Raw genomic sequence first — 15,651 nt, 5'->3', positions numbered from 1 at the left:
TTTAAATATTCTCCCAAATTGTGGGAGTTTTTTGGTTACTTTAAATGCTATAATTAAATAATTTAATTTCTGGACTATCAAGCTAAAACCCTTAAAAGTACCTTTTAATACGCACATATAAAAAAATATACACATACATATATTATGTATGTGTGTTTGTGTTTTCGCAATTACATAATAACTACCCCCCTTTCAATCTGCCAGTAAAATATACATACAGAGCTACCAGGTTGGTGTACACATGGAGGTGCTGGGAGAGTGGCTTTCCCAGAAAGGGCATGGAGCTTGGCACCCAGTCCCACATACCTTGTCTTACGCCTCTCTTCCAATTTGGATGTTCATCTGTATCCCCCTTTATCATATCCTTTTGTAATGAACTGGTAAATGTAAAAAAATATATATATTATATATAACATATATATAATATATATATATAATATATAACATATATAATATATATATATATTATATATAACATATATATAATATATATATATTATATGACATATATATAATATATATATATTATATATATATATATATATATTTTTTTTTTTATTAAACCAGTGAGGGAAGTGGAATGTAAACCTCTCACCTTGTTATTGGTCTTATTTACCTCGGGTAAGGCTCAGATGTGGTTAAATAGGCAGAGGCTTTTTCTGGGAAAGCATTTAAAAAGTTAAGCAGGAAAAGGATAAAACCAGAGTTACTAGGTTATAAAACTGAAAGCTAAACTACTTAGGTAAGATAGGGTGCAGAAATCATACAATAAAAGCATGATGGCTTTGGAGGTCCAACCAACAAGAAGGACTTAGCTTCTTGATACTTGTGGTTTTGTTTCAACCACTGTTTTGTTGTTGTTGTTGTTAAGGGGTTAGAGATCAGAAACATAAAAATGAAAAACAAAAAAATTACACCTGTTTTTATTACTAGTTTGCTCATTTAAAAATGTTCTCCTAGACAACATTTATTTTATAAACTATTATTAAAGAAAGACTCATAAGTGTGTAGAGAATTTTGTAATCTAAGTAATCTCTAAGATGAAAACCTGTAACTCTAAGCAACTTTGTAAAATATAAAGAGGAAGTGGAGAAAACTTCAGATTTAACTTTGATTTTGGAGTAAGAAGATCTTTGATGCTCGTTAATAAATGGGTAGAACCTTTACTTGACACATCCCCAAAGGCAAGGGAATTAAAAGCAAAAATGAACTACTGGGACCTTATGAAGATAAAAAGCTTCTGCACAGCAAAGGAAACAACCAACAAAACTAAAAGGCAACCAACGGAATGGGAAAAGATATTTGCAAATGACATATCGGACAAAGGGCTAGTATCCAAAATCTATAAAGAGCTCACCAAACTCCACACCCGAAAAACAAATAATCCAGTGAAGAAATGGGCAGAAAACATGAATAGACACTTCCCTAAAGAAGACATCCAGATGGCCAACAGGCACATGAAAAGATGTTCAACATCGCTCCGCATTAGGGAAATACAAATCAAAACCACACTCAGATCTATCACCTCACGCCAGTCAGAGTGGCCAAAATGAAGAAATCAGGAGACTATAGATGCTGGAGAGGATGTGGAGAAATGGGAACCCTCTTGCACTGTTGGTGGGAATGCAAATTGGTGCAGCCACTCTGGAAAACTGTGGAGGTTCCTCAAAAAATTAAAAATAGACCTACCCTATGACCCAGCAATAGCACTGCTAGGAATTTACCCAAGGGATACAGGAGTACTGATGCATAGGGGCACTTGTACCCCAATGTTTATAGCAGCACTCTCAACAATAGCCAAATTATGGAAAGAGCCTAGGTGTCCATCAACTGATGAATGGATAAAGAAATTGTGGTTTATATACACAATGGAATACTACGTGGCAATGAGAAAGAATGAAATATGGCCCTTTGTAGCAACTTGGATTGGTCTGGAGAGTGTGATGCTAAGTGAAATAAGCCATACAGAGAAAGACAGATACCATATGGTTTCACTCTTATGTGGATCCTGAGAAACTTAACAGAAACCCATGGGGGAGGGGAAGGAAAAAAAAAAAAAGAGGTTAGAGTGGGAGAGAGCCAAAGCATAAGAGACTCTTAAAAACTGAGAACAAACTGAGGGTTGATGGGGGGTGGGAGGGAGGGGAGGGTGGGTGATGGGTATTGAGGAGGGCACCTTTTGGGATGAGCACTGGGTGTTGTATGGAAACCAGTTTGACAATAAACTTCATATATTAAAAAAAATATAAAAGAAAATAAAAACAAAACAAAATAAATGGGTGGAACTTTTGAGTAAATAACGAGCTCAAGAGAAATCTAACACCTCAGCACAACAATTAAGCACAAACGTCAGAAACATTCTCCCAGTAGAGTATGTATTTTAAGGAGTTCTTGTCCTCTTCCTTCTTTTGATGGACAGGTTCTCTATCTGTGTTGATTTCCATAGTATCCTCAGTGCCTGGAACAGTGCTTGGCACATAGCAGACCCTTGATAAATATCTGTTGACCTCCTAACTATTGGAATGCCAGCTGTATAAGTTTGTAAAGTTTCTGGTTTTAGAGAATCACTTCAAAGGGAAACACCTGCTCTTATTCTGCTTCTTTCAACTGTCAACCAACATAATTGACAGAGAACAAGTATCAGAACTCAAGTCTCTGTGATCATTTTTGTGACTGACAATGGCTGAAACACAATAAATCATGGGAGTATCATCTTTTGCTCGTGACATAGACTAATTATGATAGTGTCCCAATAGTGAATTCTACACATATTTAAATATCCCCAGAATTCAAAAACTCATTTAGGAACCTAGTCAGAAAGAGACCTGGGCACTAGATTTGGAGATGGTTGTTCTTGGAGGATAAAGTTGATAAGCGTAAGCTTCTCAGTGCAGTGTTAAGTGCGCTGCAATCTAGGCTTTTATATCTGATAGCATGATTAACTGTATCCTCAAGTCTGGCTTATTAGTTTTAATGGCCTAACTCAAATGCCCTTACAGGGGTTTATTATGCTCAAATATTTTGGAGACGATGTTTATAGTAATGTTAAAATTTGATAAAATTCCCACAAGGTTCTTAGAAATTTCATTTCATATGTTGCCTCAGTAGCTGGTCAAGGACTTTTTTTTTTTTAACATAATGGTCTTCATCAAACCAAGAACTAGTATTAAGAGTTTAAGCCCAATATTTGCCATAGTGAATAGAATTGTTTGTTTTATTTTATTTCATTTCATTTTACCTATTTATGTATGTATGTATTGTATTTTTGTGATATACCACTTGAATTTTTTTTTTCAAATTTTTATTTAAATTCTAGTTAGTTAACATATGGTGTAATATTGGTTTCAGGAGTACAATTTAGTGATTCATTACTTACATGTAACACCCAGTGCTCATCATAACAAGTGCCCTCCTTAATGCCTATCACCCATTTAACCCATCTCCCCAACCACTTCCCCTCCAGCAACCCTCAGTTCATTTCTCTATAAGTGAGGACTCTGTTATTGTTTGCTTCCCTCTCTTTATTTTCCCTTCCCCTATGTTCATCTGTTTTGTTTCCTAAATTCCACATGTGAGTGAAATCATATGGTCTTTTTCTTTCTCTGACTGACTTGTGTTGCTTGGCATAATACACTCTAGCTCCATCCACACAGTTGCAACTGGCAAGATTTCTTTTGATTGCTGAGTAATGTTCCATTGTATATACATCACATCTTCTTTATCCATGGAATTGTTTGTTTTAGAGGCAAAAGAAGATTATCCCTGAGGGCAAATGAAACAGTTTTTAGAAATCTTCAAACTACAAGCAGTGGTCCCAGTGAAGAAGCATGTTTGAATATCTCTTTCAACCACTGTAATTTTGCTGATCCAACCACGTGTGTCAAAAATTACAGTATGAAGGAAATGGCCAGTTTTCTTATTTGTCCTAAATTCCTGTGCTAACTTCAGAAGGTGGTGAGCATGGAGGGAAGGTGACCTTTGTTACAGGGAGTTTAGCCTGTGTTGGGAGGTTGGAGAAGAAAAAGCCTCCATGGGAGTAGCTAGACATTTCAAAAAATTGTACTGCATTAGTAGAGGTAATTACAAAGTAACTCAAGTAAGAGAAATTTGTCTCCTTCCCTGGCTCCTAGAAAGGGAAATAGGGAACTTTTGTATCAGTCCCACTGAGATTAAGCAACCAACAGGGAAGCTGTTGGTAAGGAGACAACTGGTGCAGAGATGGTGCTATTGGTAATATTCTACAGAAGGATAAAGGGAGGAGGGATAGGATTTGGACACTTCCTGCAATCTGACGAGAGCTTTCTATTGTTTCCTCTTTTAGGCCTCAATCTTGTGTTTTCAACACTGTCATTTTTCTCTTTCTCAGCATTTTCTCATGTGTTCAGTCTTCTCATTTCATTATGCTAAGCCAGAGAGTTGGTGCTAACAGGCTATCTGCTTGCTGTATACATTATTTGTTAATACAATTTGCATGTTAGTATGGGTTACTGACCAAGGACATGGGAGAGTCAAATGATCAAATAAATGGAAGTACACAAGGGTGGGGATCGGTCATTAGGATTGAGGTACAGAGTGTAAAAAAGCAGAATGTTTAATCATAGTCAGTAGTCCAAAGATCTATAGGAATAGTTCTCAACCGGGGCTTCACACCAGAACCACTTGGGGAATATGCATTTTAAAGATACAGATGCCAGGGCCCCAGCCAGACTTACTAAGTCAACATCACTGGGATCAGGTCCAAGATGTGAATTTTTTTTTTCTAGATTCTGTAGATGATTCTAATGCAAACTACTGTCCAAGAGCTACTCATTTAGGGAATAAACTAGAAGTTATATATCTGTTTCAAGGACAGGCAAGAATATTTGTCTTAGAGGAGAGCAGAAAAAAATTTCTGGAGTCTCAGTGCTCTGTGGCAAGAAATATGTTCTCATGATATAGAAAAGGAGACACTGAATCTGACAGCTTCCTTCAGAAATCCATTTCCATAGCCAAATTCCTATCAGGACGTTGTTCCTCATGTGAAAACCGTTTGTTTGTTTGTTTGTTTGTCCTTTGTAGAGAAAAGCAAAACAAAACAAAACTGATCACTGTCTTTGTGTCTTGTGTATATATACCATTTCTTCACTATAGTGCCATTATCAAATCCCAGTCAGAAAGCTGTGGGTGAAACTAGATGAAGTAATTTTATGACACACTCAATTACTAAGCCAGTACATTTACTGTATTGTGGATTAGGTAGCAACCCCAGTGCGGTCACTTCACTGTCTCTTAAAACTTCAGTTTTTGAGAAATAACCATAATTCCTCTTAGCTTTCTTCAGAGATGTTATTTTCTAAAATATGGCTCTTTACTAATCTTTTCCCTCATAGTTTACACATTTGGCGTCTTATTTAAAAAATCCTCCCCTCGAGGGAGGTAAACCATAAGAGACTCTTAAATACAGAGAACAAACTGAGGATTGATGGAGGGGAGCGGGGGAGAGGGGGAAATGGGTGATGGGCATTGAGGAGAGCACTTGTTGGGATAAGCACTAGGTGTTGTATGTAAGCGAGGAATCGCGGGAATCTACCCCCCAAAACCAAGAGCACACTGTATACACTGTATGTTAGCCAACTTGACAATAAATTATATTAAAAAAACAAACAAACAAATAAATAAAAAATCCTCCCCTCAGGGCGCCTAGATGCCTCAGTTGGTTAAGAGGCCAACTTCGGGTCTGGTCATGATCTTGCCATCCATGAGTTTGAGCCCCACGTTGGGCTCTGTGCTGACAGCTCAGAGCCTGGAGCCTGCTTCAGATTCTGTGTCTCCCTCTCTCTCTGCCCCTCCCCCACTCATGCTCTGTCTCTGTCTCAGAAATAAACATTAAAAAAAAATAAAAATAAAATTGTTATTCTCTGTACTATTTTTCAGATTCGTATATATTATTAAAGCCCCTCTCTAGATTGAAAGTGTGGAAAATTCCTGTGCAATACAGAGTACTTCCATAGCTCCTGCTATAGAGCCTAGATCAGAAAACCCTCACTGGAGAGTAAAATGAAATAGGAACGTACAAAGAGATAAATATCTATTAGATAGCAGAGCAGTATCAGCTAATGGAGATATAAATTACCTTACAGTCTGTGTATATTTCCCTTAGCAATACCAAAGAGGTGAAGCCTTAGCCTTGAGAAGAGTGAGCAAATGCAGGATGTGTGAACTAACGGCTGCTAATCATCCTGTAGATATGCTTATCACATGTTTGTTGGCTGTCTAGCAGGGATATACTTATCTGTTTGTCAAATGTCTAGCAGGGATATACTTATCATCTGTTCGTCAAATGTCTGGCGGGGCCTTTAGGATACCCTTGAGCAAAAGTCACTTTACAGCTCCATGTCGGCTCTGTTAAAAACCCAACCACCTAGAGGAAAGTAAAATTTTGATTAAATTCCTAGAAGGTGTTCCACATCTGAACCCTGCTCTGACCTCCCATGCCCACCTACTTCCTCAGGTCCTTGGCTTCACTTTAGCACTGGTTGTTGGAATTTGGGCTCCAATTCCTGAAGTCCTTTATGAACATCTATTATCTACTGTCTTTTGCCTGCCTCCAGGATTGCATCAGACACCTGGTTCTGCCTACCTGTGATTGATTTGGCTCACTTGTATACTCTGCCCTGTCTAATCAAAACCATAGGGCCTCCATATAGGATCCTTAATATCATTTCAAGCTGATGAGAATAAGCTTCCAACCATAACCTTCCAGCTGTTACCTGTTGGAGACTATTACTTGCACTCACAAATCCAGACCTTTTGGATACTGTCCATATACTCAGATGGTCTAATTGACTATCATCCCAGCAAACAAGGCATTTCTATTGATATAAAATACAGTTGAACCTTAACACGGATTTGAACTATGCGGGTCCACTGATAATGCATTTTTTTTTTATAAATACAGTATAGTACTGTAAATGTATTTTATGATCTTTTTTCTCTTTTCTTTTCTTTTCTTTTCTATAGAGAGAGACAGAACATGCAAGCTGGGGAGAGGGGGCATAGGGGGAGAGAGAGAATCTTAAGCAGGCTCCATTCTCCGCATGGAGCCCAGTGCAGGGCTGGATCCCACAACCCTGGGATTGTGACCTGAGCCGAAATCAAGAGTCAGTCACTCAACCAACTGAACCATCCAGGTGCCCCTAAAACAAACTATTTTATTTAGAGAGATTGTTTCTGTTTGTATTACTAGTCATTTTTTGTGCCCATAGGGGCCAACCAATTACAGACCTCTCTTCTGTAGTCACATGCCTCTTCTGACCCCAGTTTGGGAAGGTTTTTCATTCTTCAGGACTCATCTGATTAGATTTGGTCCACCTGGGTAATATCTCTGCATCTCAACGTCCTTCACTTAATCACACATAGCTTTGTGTACTTTTTTCCAAGTCCCTTTTGTCATGTAAAGTAACATGTTCACAGGTTCTGGGAATAGAACATGGATATTTTAGGAAGGTCATTATTCAGTCTATCATACATTTTTTTTTCATAGGAACACTGACAAACCAGACTATTCACAAACTGAATAAATGCCATTCTGTAATAGCATAATTACTCTTAATATATGTCTTCCCAACTAGATTATAAACCCCTATTTTTGGTTCCTAGAATTTAGCTCAGTGCCCTGTATAAAGTCAATTCTCAACAGGATTTTGTTTATAAGAAACATATGGAGGTAAGTGGGTAGATAGATAGGGATATGGATATGTACGTACACACAGAAAGCAAACATAAAACAGCCTATTTAAAAAGGATTTTTTTAATGTTTATTTTTGAGACAGAGAGAGAGCAGGGTAGGGGCAGAGAAACTGGGGCTGGGGGACACAGAATCTAAACCAGGCTCCAGGCTCTGAGCTATCAGCATAGAGCCTGATGTGGGGCTTGAACTCAAACTGGGAGATCATGACCTGAGCCGAAGTCAGATACTTAACCAACTGAGCCACCCAGGCGCCCCTAAAACAACCTATTTTATTTAGAGAGATTGTTTCTGTTTGCATCACTGGTCCGTTTTTGTGCCTGTAGGGGCCAACCAGTTACCAGGGATCACTGGGATGGGCCTATCATCTGAGTCTACGGGGGCTGATCTAGAACTGGGATGGACCAGGAACCTGATTTCATGGAGCCGGCCTGGAGACCGGGGTCAGAGAGGCCAGCTTGGCACCAGGGTGAGCCTGGAATCTGGGGCTGCAGGAGTCATCCTGTCACCTGTGGTCTTGGGGGGCCAGCCGGGAAGTTAGGTCTACAGGTCCAGACTAGTGCTAGTGCAGACCATGAGCCTGGGTCTTTGGAGCAAGCCTTAAGGCTGGTGCCTTGGGGACTGCCCTGGTGATGGGATGAGCTAGGAGCCTGGGTCTGTGGCAGCCTGTCTAGAGTCTAGATCTACAGAGGCCAGCATGGTGCTGGGGGTAGTAAGGGGCCTGAGGCCACAGGGTTTGGCCTGGTGTTGGGGTGGACTGAAAGCCTGGGCCTGTGCCGGTCACCCTTGTGCTGGGCCCAGCCAGGAGCTTAAGTTTGTGGGTACTCATTTGGAGCCTGGGTGTGTGCAAACTATTGGGGAGCCAGGAGCCACAGGAACTACCCAGGGCCATGGGCAGTGGCTGGTGCTGGGATATGCCAAGAGTCTGGGTTCTTAGGATCTTACCAGGAGCCTACAGCTATGGAAGCCTTCTGGGGCCACTGGAACTGGGCAGCACTCAGATGAGCCAGGGGTCTGGGTTTGTAGCATCCCCCTGGGAACCTGGAGCCAAGGGAGTCCCCTGGGACCATTGGGGCCTAAAGGCACTGGAGTGATGTGGGGACTTGGGTTTGTGAGAGCCTGTAAAGAGGCACCTAAGGCTGTAGGTGTTGACTGGGTGCTGGGGCAAGGTGGCTCTGGCTGGGGTCCACAGTGAAATCGTATAGTCACTTCACTCACCTCCCATGGGGAGGGTCTCTCTCAGCCTAGGCTGTCCTGGCTTAGAGGAGGGGTGATGGGAACAATATGAATGTATTTCTTATCATCCTCAGTGAGTGTTTTCCTACTTCTCTGCTTCACCCAGATTCTGTAATCTATCACCTGGAATCCTTGGCTCTTGTGAAGGTATTTTCATACATGCATAGTTGTTTAGATTGATGCTTCTGGGATGAAATGAGTGCTAGAAATTCCTATGCTGCCGTTTTGGTGATATCATTCTCCTCCTGGCTCATGCTTTTTGATTCACTCTGACAATCTCTGTCTTTTAATTAGTGCATTCAGACTGTTGACATTCAAAGTGATTATTGATATAATCAGTAGTTGGATAAATAGCTATCACATTTGTTACTATTTTCTATTTGTTACCTCTTTTCTGCCTTTTGTGGTTTTAACTGACCATTTTATATAATTCCATTTTTAATCCTTTTTTTTAGCGTATCAGCTATACTTCTATTTTGCCTTTTTTAAGTGTTTGCCCTAGAATTTTCAATGTAGATTTACAACTAATCTAAATCCACTTCAAATAACACTATAACCTCTTCATGAGTAGTGCAAATACCTTATCATAATAAAATAATCCTAATTTCTTCCTCCTATTGCCATACTTATAAGTAAGTATACGTATATACATATAGAAGCATATATCGTCAAATCCAGTGTTGTTATTATTTTGAACAAACTGTTATCTTTTAGACCAATAAGAAGAGAAATAAAAATTTTTATTTTGCCTACACTTATTTCTTCTCCAGCGCTCTTCCTTTCTTTATTTAAATACAAGTGTCTGACATATATCATTTTCCTTCTCTCTACAGAACCTCTTTTAAACTTTCTTGAAAGGCAGGTCTACTGGCACCGAATTCCCTTAATATTTATTTGTTTGAGAAAGTCCTTATTTCTTTTTCATTTTTGAAGGATAACTTTGTAGGCTACAGAATTTTAGGTTGGTGAGTTTTTCTGTCAACACTTTGTTTTTTATTTTATTTCATTTATTTATTTATTGCGGTGGGAGGGGGGAGGGCAGAGCAAGAGAAGGGGAGAGAGAATCCCAATCTCATGAACTGTGAGATCATGATCTGAACCGAAATCAAGAGTCTGACACTTAACCACTTAACTGACTGAGCCACCCAGGTGTCCCTCTGTCAACACTTTATTTATTTTATTTTTTATAATTTTTTTTAACGTTTATTTATTTTTGAGACAGAGAGAGACAGAGCATGAACAGGGGAGGAGCAGAGAGAGAGGGAGACACAGAATCTGAAACAGGCTCCAGGCTCTGAGCTGTCAGCACAGAGCCCAACGCGGGGCTCGAACTCACGGACCGTGAGATCATGACCTGAGCTGAAGTCAGATGCTTAACCGACCAAGCCACCCAGGCACCCCTCTCTGTCAACACTTTAAACGTTTCACTCCCATTTTTTCATACTTGCATGGTTTTTGAGAAGTCAGATGTCATTCTTATCTTTGCTACTCTGTAGGTAATGGATTTTTATCCTAGGGCTTCTTTCAGGATTTTCTGTGGTTTGAAACTGATATGACTAAGTGTAGTTTTGCAGGGGGATTTATCCTGTTTGGTATTCTCTGAACATCTTGGATTTGCAGTTTGTTGTCTGACAATAATTTGGGGGAAATTCAGTATGGTTTCAAATATTTCTTCTGTTCGTTTCTTCTGGCATTCCCATTGTGTATATGTTACATTTTTTGTACCCAGTTCTTGGATATTTTGTTGTTTCTTTTTTCAGTCTTTTTTCTCTTTGCTTTTCAGTTTTGGAAGTTTCTACTGAAGTATCTTTAAACTCAGAGATTCTCTCTTCAGCTGTGTCCAGTCTACTAATAAGTCCAACAAAGGCATTATTCACTTTTGTTACAGTGTTTTTTATCTCTAGCATTTCTTTTTATTCTTTCCTAGAATTTCCATATTTTTGCTTACATTGCCCATCTGTACTTGCATGCTGTCTACTTATCAGAGAACTTAGTATATTAATTATAGTTGTTTTAAATTTCTGATGTGATAATTCCAACAGCTCTCTTGTATCTGAGCCTGGTCCTGAGGCTTCCTCTGTCTCTTCCACTTATGTTTTTTGCTTTTTCATATATCTTGTAATTTTTTCTTGGAAGCTGGTTATGATGTACAGAGTGAAAGGAACTGCTATAAATAGGCCTTTAGTAATGTGATGGTAAGGTGGAGGGGAAGGGAAGTTTTATAATCTTATGATCTGGTCTGTCTTTTAGTGTGCCTGTGCCTTTGGACTGTGAACTTCTAATGTGCTTCTCAGTCCTCGTCCCTCCATACCCTTAAGTGAGACAGGATGGCTAGAGGGGGCTGGAAGTGGATCTTTCCCTTCCCCCAGGTTAGTTAGGCTCTGATAATACCCCAGCCGGTTAAGCTGTGATTAAATAGTACCTTCTGAAGGCGGACCTTGTTAAGAACAGAATGCTCTGGTATATTTTTAAATGGTTTCTTTTCCTCTTCCCCTGCCAAAAACGTGGTGGGGAAGAAAGAGTGTGGATTTTTCTCCGATATTCAGTGTGAGAATGTAATAGAGATCCAGGAATTAACTCACAAAAGTGTGGGAGCCCCCACTGACTGGGTCCCCCTGGAGTTTTTAAATCTCAGAGTTATCTACACTGAGTGCCCAGCAATTCGTAAATTACTGTTCAGGTTTCCCTACCCTGGCACTGGTTTGCACAGCTTGTTGCCCTAGTAAGTTGTGATTCTATGTATTTGCCTGTTGATCTTTCCAAATTTGGGAACAACATTTTGCCCTGTGACCTCACTTGTCTTTTGGATGTAAGGAGAGCTGTTGATTTTCAGTTTGTTCAGCTTTTTATTTGTTAACTTGGAGTGACAACTTTCAAGCTTCTTGTAAGCTGGACTGGAAACCAGAAGTGTTTTATTTACCTTTTCATCACTGAAATATTAAAGACTCAGTGATTCTGTGTGAATCATTGCTAAGCTTCTCCTAGCAGTTCTCATCTGTTTTTTTGGTTCTCTCTATTATTTCACTGGGGCTCACAGAAGTTACATATCAATGGACTACATGTTCTATTGGCAGAATGTGCCCTAGTATGTATGAAAAGTGTGAAAATATGAGTAAGTGGAGTGACTTGATCAGTCCTACCCTTTCTAATGAGAGTTTCCCAATCTGTCATTCAGTCACCTTACCCTTCTTCCCTTTGATTCTTAATCTGACCCCTCTTCCATTCCATGATATAACCCAAAAGTTCTCATTAGCTTATTCTATTTTCACAGATTTTTTTTTGTTTTTTTCATCATACTTATAGTTTTGCATACTCTTTTATGGACCCTGATTGTACCTTTTGTAGTGAGCATTTATAGATTTTAAATACTTGTTGCTTTACATCTTTTGTTTTTAGGATGATATAATCTGTTGGACTGTGGTTAGGCTGAGGATTCAAATAAATATCTTTCATCTTTTATCTTTCAGTTCCTTATGTTTCATGTCTTTTCTTGTGAGTGGGCTCAAACTCCTCACTTTCTGTATTCCTTATTTTTTTCCCTTAGCTTTTTATTGTATGTAGGAATTCTGGTCAAATCAATATAGGTTAGCCTCACATATTTTTTTCCACATAAGGAAGCATTTATTTGAGGTTTAACATAAATCATACAAATAAAGTTTGTATAAACACAAATCCACATCAAGTCATAACACAGCAAAAGACAAAGTAAAAACAAAGAAAACTAATTGGTGGCTATATACAGTTGGACCCAGTGTGTCTTGTACATTAGAAAGTCTTTTACAAAATAGTCACCTTAGATCAATGGAAGATCAATCATCCTGCAAGATAGCTTACTCTCGTGATCTCCTCTACAGGACATTTTCTGGTGTGTGCCTTGTGCTCTGCCTGTAACATGAGATAGACGTAGTCTGGGTGACACACAACCTGCAGTGAAGTTCCCACTGTTTTCTCCAACATCCTCCTATGGCTGGTAATTGTTTTGGTGATTGCCACCCCCTCAAGACACCTTGCCATAAGTGCTCTGTTGGCCACTGTAGTCTACACATCCCTGTCCATATCCATAGTTCCCAAAGTTATACCCAATATTACCATAGCCGCCATAGCTACTATAGTTTTGAGACCAACATAGGCACTATTGTAATTTCCATATCCTCGATCATAATAGCTATTAAATCCTTGGCTCCTGTATTGGCCCCAACCTCATCCATGACCCCTAGTACCACCTCATCCACCAGCTTCCTCCTTTTTGTTGTTGCTATTACTGCCTATATACCTCTTTGAGTTATGCAGCTTTGATTTCACACTTCCCAGAACCAGTTTGTTTTCATCTGTTACAATGTGTTTTCTAACAATTTCTTTACTGGCTCTTCAGCTGTATATGTGATAAAACAAAATCCTCTTCTTTCATTTGTTTTTGTGTCCATGGGAAGTTCAGTGTTTTCAATATCGCCAAAAGCTCCAAAATATTCCTTAATTTGTTCTTCAGGGGATGCCTGGTAGCTCAGTCAGTTAGGTGTCCGACTTTGGCTCAGGTCATGATCTCATGGTTCATGGGTTCGAGCCCCGCGTTGGGCTCTGTGCTGACAGCTTGGAGCCTGAGCCTGCTTCGGATTCTGGGTCTTCCTCTCTCTCTGCTCCTCCCCCACTCATGCTCTGTCTCTCTTTCAAAAATAAATGAACATTAAAAAAAATTTAAATAAATAAAATAAAACATAAAAAAAAATTAATTTGTTCTAAAGAACTATCTAGGCTCAATCCACCCACAAAAACCTATTTGGTGGAGAGGGGTTTCTTCCCTTTTAAAGTTTTGGCCCTTTCAAGGTCTATCAATTTGCCATCCAGTTTGTGTTCTTTCAGTTCCAGTACCCACCATCCTGACTTTTGCTCACGTTGATCTTGGATCCCTCTGCGAATCCCTCTGTGTTGCTGTACTTGTTCATGTCCTCCATGGTGGCGGAATAAGTGGGAGGGTGGGTTGGGGGGAGGGAGGGTGCTGGAGTGCAGGCCAGGCCTGGCAGCAGCTGCAGCAGAGCATTGTAAGGAGCTGGATTTAAAATGGTGGCTGAAGATGGGGCTCCTGGGTGGCTCAGTTGGTTAAGTGTCTGACTTCGGCTCAGGTCATGATCTCACGGTCCGTGAGTTCGAGCCCCATGTCGGGCTCTCTGCTGTCAGTTCAGAGCCTGGAGCTTGCCTCAGATTCTGTGTCTCCCTCTCTCTCTGCCCCTCCCCCACTCACGCTCTGTCTCTATCAAAAAATGAATAAACGTTAAAAAAAATTAAAATGGTGGCTGAAGAGCTAGCCTCACCTCACATATTAATTTTCTTTTTTCAATGACATTTTTCTCACTGCCACCTTGTACCTTACCACTTCATGCCTCATCTTCCATCTAGTCTATCTCCTTTCAGTATCTCCCCATTCCATATTATTTTTCTGTAACAATGGAATACTTAAAAAAAAAAACCAAAAGCTCAAGTAACAGAAAACTCAAGACAGATTTAAACAATGAAAGTGATTTATTGGCTATTAAGACTAAAAAGACCAAGGTAGGATAGGCCACAGGGTTAGTTTGATTTAGTAGTCCAACCATGTCATCAAAGACCTGGCTTCTTTACCTTTCTCTGTTCTGCCTTCAGTCTTGTCAGCGTCAGTCCAAACCTGGCTTCTCTCAAAAACCGAACTAACTAACCAACTACCCAAATCCAGAAATCCAAGTTTTATGTCTATATATACCACCCTGCCCAGAAAGGGAGAGTGTCCTCTTATTGGCTCTTCCAGAGTCAGAAGGTTGCTTTCCTAGAAGCTCCATTACTACAAAGGATACAGTGCATGTTACTGGACAAATTTAGTTCAGATGTCCTTCCTGAACCTCCCTCTATCCTGGAGAAATGGCATGCACTATGTGGCTCAGGTATCGGTTACCTGAACTTACCCTTGCTGAATGGGGAATGGGATGACCTTAGATTAATGAATCTAAGATGAATTTAGATTAATATGAGACTACTCCTAGAACTAGAAGTTCATCTGGCTTCTCCCTAAACATGTGAGAGAAGTTGACATCTGACTGAAAGTCTGGAAACTGTGAGGAAGGAGGATAGGGGAAATGGATTGCTAAGTGACAAAGAAATGATCCCTACCCTTGCACCTAGTTACTTCAAAAATTCGTAAAACACCATTTTTATTCCGTTGCTCTGCTACCGTAATCCAATGACCGAATCTGGCCTGCCACTTGTTTTTATAAATAATGTTTATTGAAACACAGCCATACTCACTTGAAAAGTATCATCTATGGCTGCTTTCAGACCACAGTGGAAGCGTTGAGTAGTTGTGTAGAGGGTTTTTTTGTTTGGTTTTTTGAGAGAGAGAGAGAGAGAGAGACAGAGAGACAGAGAGACAGAGAGAAAGGGTGTGCCTGTGAGTGGGGGAGGGAGGAGAGAAGGAAGAGAAGGGAAGGTGGATAAGGGGAAGGTGAGGGGGGAGGGGCTTTAAACTCGAGAGCAGAGAGATCATGACCTGAGCCAAACTCAACACTTAACCAACTAAGCCATGCAGGCACCCCAGAAGAGTTGAGTAGTTGTAACAGAGACCATATGACCTGCAGAACCTAAAATATTTATTATTCGGCCCTTTCAAAAAAAGTTTGCTGACCCCTGCCCTAGAAGATTAAATTTAAACTCATTCTCGATGTCAA

At 39.9% G+C, this 15,651-nt stretch overlaps 1 long non-coding RNA gene and 1 pseudogene across 8 annotated transcripts in view; one reads left to right on the top strand and one right to left on the bottom strand.

Annotated features, from left to right (window-relative positions):
- Window positions 1-15,651, top strand: part of LOC109273334 (uncharacterized) — a 143,143-nt gene that overhangs the window by 4,692 nt on the left and 122,800 nt on the right. The gene's annotated exons all lie outside the window — the stretch shown is intronic.
- LOC109273326 (heterogeneous nuclear ribonucleoprotein D-like) lies at window positions 12,561-14,178 on the bottom strand (annotated as a pseudogene).

The sequence above is a fragment of the Panthera pardus genome, unplaced genomic scaffold (assembly GCF_024362965.1).
Source record: "Panthera pardus isolate Hobbes unplaced genomic scaffold, ASM2436296v1 HiC_scaffold_10, whole genome shotgun sequence".
Classification (NCBI taxonomy): Eukaryota; Metazoa; Chordata; class Mammalia; order Carnivora; family Felidae; genus Panthera; species Panthera pardus.
Note: the sequence above shows the minus strand (reverse complement) of the source record. Positions and strands in the feature narration are given on the sequence as shown.